Here is a 6,336-nt window from a genome sequence, read left to right as displayed (position 1 = left end):
GCTCTACCTCCACACTGCGCCTGTTACCTCATATGGAGGAACAGCTCCATCATGGAGCTCTTTGAAATTCGTTTTCTATCCATCCCCCCCGAAAAAACGCCACGAAGAACGTCATGTAGAGATATTATCCACTGGATCCTTTATTTATTTATTTTTTACATGAAGGTAACTTAAAGGCTATTATCTATAAACTACATAAATGTATCCTGTAAATCAGCACTCCTTTCCAGTTATTTTGTCAAATAGGGGCACATGGGAAATCAGGAAATTGAATCAGGAATAAATGCCTAAATAAAAACTAAATACATAAACAAAGAAACTTGGACCTGGTTGAAAATAAAAGTAGTTATTTTAATTATTGGTTATTTCAATGGTGGCTGGATCTCATCTCTCCATGAGCATGGATTAGGAAGCATAAGGTGGTCACAGACCACACAATTAAACTATGGAGCAAAATGCAGACTGATTTCAAGTGTAAATACTCCTCATTCTGCCAAAAAAAATCTAAGTAAAATATCTATGATGGATACATGATACATATTATGGATCAGCCACTGGACACCTCGAGCTCCGGCTTTACCTGCAACCCTGCCCCTCATATGCAGGCATGAAGGAAATGTTAGTTCTCTGTGTCTGGAACATGTGGAACTCCGACAGCTTTAGGAAAAGTCGCTGAGACATTTACTTTGTCACTCAGTTGGAGCTGTGCAGGAATACAGCCTGACTGTATGCTTCACACAGATCCCACGGGAGCATGTCCAATATGAGCTGTGTGCCTAAAAAGGCGCGACGGACACATGAGTGAATGGCTCGGTGTCATCATGAGAACATCATGGCTAAAAATGACCAACTTGTTATACAGTAAACACAAAGAAAGTGAATGAGAAACATCAAAGCATGATGCCTTAACATGTGCGGCATGTGTCACTTTACTCATCACAGAGTCAAACCGTGGGAGGACCGCCATTAGTCACACGGGCCTTTTTTTCCTTTTTCTTTTTTGCCTTTCTTTCTGCACGTGCACAGTCTTCTCGTGTTGTGTTATTTTTTACAGTTTGAACCGCAGAAGACTGCAATCTTCTGCACCCACTCTCCCCGCAGTGCAGCCCTCATCTCATAACACACACCGAAAAAGTTGCGGCAAATCCATACAGTGTGATGGGCCCTGTGCCTACTGTAGCTAGTGCTCTAGCGCCACCGAAAGGACGGCTGGTACACAGGCAGCTGTGGGAGCTGTAGGAGTGCGGTGAGAGCCTGTTGCGCAGTACAGTATGTGTGACTGCAGAGCAGTCCTGAACAGCTTGCGTGTCTCCTTTTCGTATGAGAACTAGTATCAGAAAAGTTAAACAGTTAGGAAACATGCAAGGAATAAATGCAAGCATGTGTTAGAGATGTTTAAACTGATTAAAATGGACAAAGTGTTGTACAGACAAGGCTGCTCTTTTCATTGAAGCATGTGAAAACACAACTTGACACATTTTAGATATAAAAATGAAGATTCAGAGTAAAGAAAAACAGGCATTCCAATCACATTTATTGTTGTTTTAATACCTGTTGTTTAGACATCTGTGATAGAAGCGGCAAAATGTCACTAAGAAGTTGGAGATTTTACAGTGTTTTTGCAGGCTATTGCAATCGTCACGTTTCCCTCTTTGATCAAAATGATCTGGATGATCAAGCGCATTCCACCTTTAAAAAAGGGGGAAAAAACTAGGGCGTGAACAGGATATCCATTCTGTTAAAAGAAGTGATCGTTTGTGCTGTGATCAGACAGAGAATGCCTGTTTAGAGAGAGCAGCCCCCTCAGCTGAAGAAAAATGTAGCCGTCCTTTTCTTCAGAGAGCCCACGACAGCACGCAGAACACAAGGCGAGTGATGAAACAGAAGCTTTCTGCCAGCTTCAGGCTCTTGGGGCTGCAGATAAGAAGGAGATCTTGATAAAAAAGCTCAGCAGATTTAGTCTCATGCAGTAAAATGAGGACGAGACGGCATTGTAGAGCTTTGTAGAGCTGCCTGGCTGATTAAATGAAAAGCAGAGAAATGACCAAGAGACAGTTCTTATGTCCCAGGTTCTTGTTGCTGCTGTCTCAAGCTGTCCCATCCCCTACTGGGGGCTTTATATGAGAACCACTAAGCTCTGGAGAAACAGAGGATCTTTGATTATGTTGTGTTCTATTGATTATGGTGATATTGTTCATATGCATTCTTCTGCCACCACCTTAAAGCGTCTTGTTGTATATTCCAGTGCACAGTTTCATCACACGTGATGTCCCTTAATGTGAAAAGGTGGAGTGGTCCTCCTTAACAAAGAGCAGGGAGCAGCAGTATAACAACTTTTTCTTTTTGCTGTCACCACCACAAACAGCCAGGTTATCTCTGTTCTCTGCTTACATTTAAATACAGTGCAGCGTCAGACCACAGCTTACTGTAACATAGGTCTTAGAAAAACACAGGTTTTCACATTCTGTGTTGCTTACCAGTTGAACAAGCCAAAAACTTATGAAGTCCCATCTTCTGATTACATAATCCCTTTATGTAATCTGATTACATAAAGTGTTATCTGAATGTTTCTGCAATCACACTTGCACAGCTTCTAATTCTGAAAATATATCATAATGATTGTTTGTGCATTATATGTTTCTCTGCCTGTCCATCCATCCATCCATCCATCCATCCATCTTCTTTTGCTTATCCAGGTCATGGGGGCAGCAGCCTAAGCAGATAAGCCCAGACCCCCAGCCACCTCCTCCAGCTTGTCTGGGGGAACACCAAGGCTTTCCCAGGCCAGCCGAGAGATATTATCTCTCCAACTTGTCCTGGGTCTGCCCTGGGGCCTCCTCCTGGTGGGACATACCCGGAACATCTCACCCAGGAGGTGCCCAGGAGGCAACCGTGTCAGCTCGTGACCATGGGTGAGGGTAGGGATGTAGACTGACCGGTAAATCGAGAGCTTTTTTTTTGCACTCAGCTCTCTCTTCACCACAGCAGACCGGTGCAGCGTCCACATAACTGCACCCGCAACACCAATCCATCTGTCACGCCTAGAAATTCTGTCCATAAAGAAATTCTGTCTGCCCCTTGTCCTTAGACTTTATATGTTTGTTTTGTGTTGTGTATGTTTGTGTACATGGGTTTATTCTTAAGATATAAACTGCAAATCTCAATGTGAGTACATGCTGAAGATAGGGACACACTCATATGTCAGTTGAATATCAATGCTGGATGAAGTTTTCTTGGTTTTCCTGCTATGAAAGTGGGATAAAGAACAGCAGAAAGTGCTGGTGCTGGAGCCTGTTCCAGCGGTCACAGGATGACCAGCAGGGTACATCTTGGACAGGTCACCAGAACCAGTTTAAATTAGGTACCAAACTATAATTTTAGGTTTGATGCTGTGTAGCTTCATGCTGCTTTGCAGCCAAAAATATCAGAAACAGCATGAACCTTTGTTATAAGGCACAATGGATCCATGCTTTCGTGTTTTTAGGTCAACCACAGCACGTTCAGAGTCACTTAAATCAATTTTTTGCTGGAGCCTATCCCTGCTACCATAGATGAGAGCCAGGGTACACCCTGGACAAGCTGCCAGCCTGTCACAGGGCTAAAACATAGAGACAACATTCACATCTATGGGCAATTTAGAATCACCAATTAACCCACAAACCCCCCTAAATGTATTTGTTAGGTGTACCTAACAAAATCAATGGTGAGTGTATGTGTGCAGAAGGAATAATGGGTACAAATCAGAGCCAAACCATTAAATAAGTCTAAATTTTCATCACATCTAATGTTTATATAGAGTATTGGCACACATTAATCATTACATATGATATCAGAGGATGTATGTTGCAAAAGGAGATATTGTCCCTGTTTGCCATGTCCTTTCTACTCATTAATAAACCTCACTTCCAGACAAAAGACAAAACGCTTCGTCTTGCATCGCCTCTCAAGCTGTTGAGCTTCTCTCCACCATATGATCTGCAAATGACTTTAATGAACGTGTGGAAAAGATGAGAGCAGGCCCGTCATCTAAAACAATGATGATGGCCTCAGGCCAGTCTAAATGAGTACAGGGAGAGTCAAAATCAGGTTTCACAAACTCCTAACCCCAACAGATGTCCAAAATAATTACTGCAATCTGTCTCCCAAGGATAAAAATAGGTGATCTTTACATATTTTGCAATATTAATGGACCGCTGTAGTAATGTCATCAAACCAACCCACCTCAAACCTCAATTAGCACTGCGGATGTTAGAGAGGATCAAAGGAAGAAGGAGGCATTTTCAGACTTGTCTCCTAACTGGTTATAAAATTAGTTATGAACTGGAATAATAGGCCTATACAGTAACAGGATTCTTTGGTGACTTAATGGGTAAATATGAAGACATATAAGAATATACAGCGCTAAGTAATTATCTTATGTTTAAATTCATATCCAGTACCACCAAGATAGACATCTTTGTGGTCTTCAAATAATTTTGTGACTCTACAGCAGCCAAGCAATACAAAAAACTATCTCCACCCACAGGAAGGACAAGAAACCTTAAAACACTTAACAACAAAGCCCGGTGTTCTGGGAATCCATCCTACCTGGAAAAACATCCTACCCAATGTTTCTGCACATGCGCACAACACCAAGGCCAAATTAACTACTTTTTCTCTCACCCATCCGGAATACTTCTTAAGGTTATGGTTAGGTGTAGGGTTAGGTTTAATCGCAAGTCACCGTCAAATTATAATACGGGTAGGACGTTTTGTCAGAGTAGGATGGTTTCTCAGAACACCGGATCACAATATCACAGAGCCGGTGTGGGACTAGATGAAAAGACAGATGACACTGATGCAGTTCTCCAAGATGCTTGAGAAGCATTATGAAAATAGTTTGATGTGTTTTCATCAAACAATGTGTTTTTCAAAAGTGCAGTAAACAGGACTTGTATGAAGTTAGCAAATAAAAGCTATTCATTGGGGATACTGAGCTGTTCAAAGCCAGAAACAGGAACAGACCAGAAACATTATCTCCTAGGTCTGCTCCTTCTAACTGGACATGTCTGAAACACCCAAGGCATTCAGGAGCCTTCCTATTCATAACAGCTCGCACTAACGTACAGTGACCAGATAGCCCATAATAACAGGGAGAATACCCCATAATCACAAACTCCTCACGGGATACCGTGATAGACTGTCGAATGCTTTGTCCAACTCAAAACACATATAAACTGGTTGCGCACAATCCCACGCACCCTCAAATACATTCATCAGGAAAAAGAGCTGGATCACTCTTCCATGTTCAGGAAAACGCAATGTTCCTCTTAAATATGAGGTTCAACAAATGGACACATTTTCCTCACCAGTTCCACCAGTTCCAAGATTGATGTAGCTTCCTGATCTGAAAAGTGAAGCCAATGTGAAAGTACCTTAAACCTGCATTCTATTTAACAACCAACAGGTCCAACTCCTGCTAAAAGCAGGAGTTGGATTCTAGTAATCTGACAAAATACCCTTACTTTTTTTTTTCTATGAGGTAAGTAAATACTTAAGAGGTGGATTATGATCTCAATTTCTATTTTCAAGTCTTATTAAACACAGTATGATGCAATTTTATGGCCCCAGTTTGAGTCAAAAAGGAGGATAAAGCACAGTGTGTTTAAGGGCAGACCTACTTTGTTACTGGCAAATGTGTCGGTCACAAAACGGCTCTTAGAGCCGAATCTTTGAAGTGAACGACGAGAGCCGTGGGGTTTATTTTTCTTTCTCTCACCCTCTCTCTCGCACTTTTTTCCCGCTTCACTCCGCACGCGAGCCTTGTGCTTTGCATTGGGAAGAGGGGAGACACACATTAGAAAGGTATAGTAATCATCCACAACTATTTTCAGTTGCAGATGATAAAGGATTCAGAAAGTTTATTCATGCAGGACCATATGACAGAGAATATGCATGTTCTTTTTGTTTTCATATTTTAATTTATATTTAATTGTGTTGTGGTTTGCAGTGTTTTGTGTTGTTTCACTTTAAATTTGTTTAAAATGAAAAAGCTGAAAATTTAAATAGTTAATAGTTGAAATGTAAATAGTTGTTTTTTGTATTATTTGATTTATTTTTTACATTTTATGTGGAGTGAATAAATAAAAGTATATTTACGGTGGTCCCTAGAGACAAAGCACCTACAAACTCCAAAACACGTATGAACTCAGAAGCACGTACAAAACACAACAGAAGTGCTCCAGGATGCTAGGCGCAGTGTTGAGCTTTTGTTACCTAGTGGCTACACAAGCCAGGAAGTACCAATGACCAGATTTGGTGTGTAATTTAAGTAGCTCTGTTTTGGAAGTTCAGTTA

This window comes from Rhamphochromis sp. 'chilingali' (genome assembly GCF_963969265.1).
Source record: "Rhamphochromis sp. 'chilingali' genome assembly, chromosome: 8".
Classification (NCBI taxonomy): domain Eukaryota; kingdom Metazoa; phylum Chordata; class Actinopteri; order Cichliformes; family Cichlidae; genus Rhamphochromis; species Rhamphochromis sp. 'chilingali'.
The sequence above is the reverse complement of the archived record's forward strand: the minus strand, read 5'-3'. Positions refer to the sequence as shown.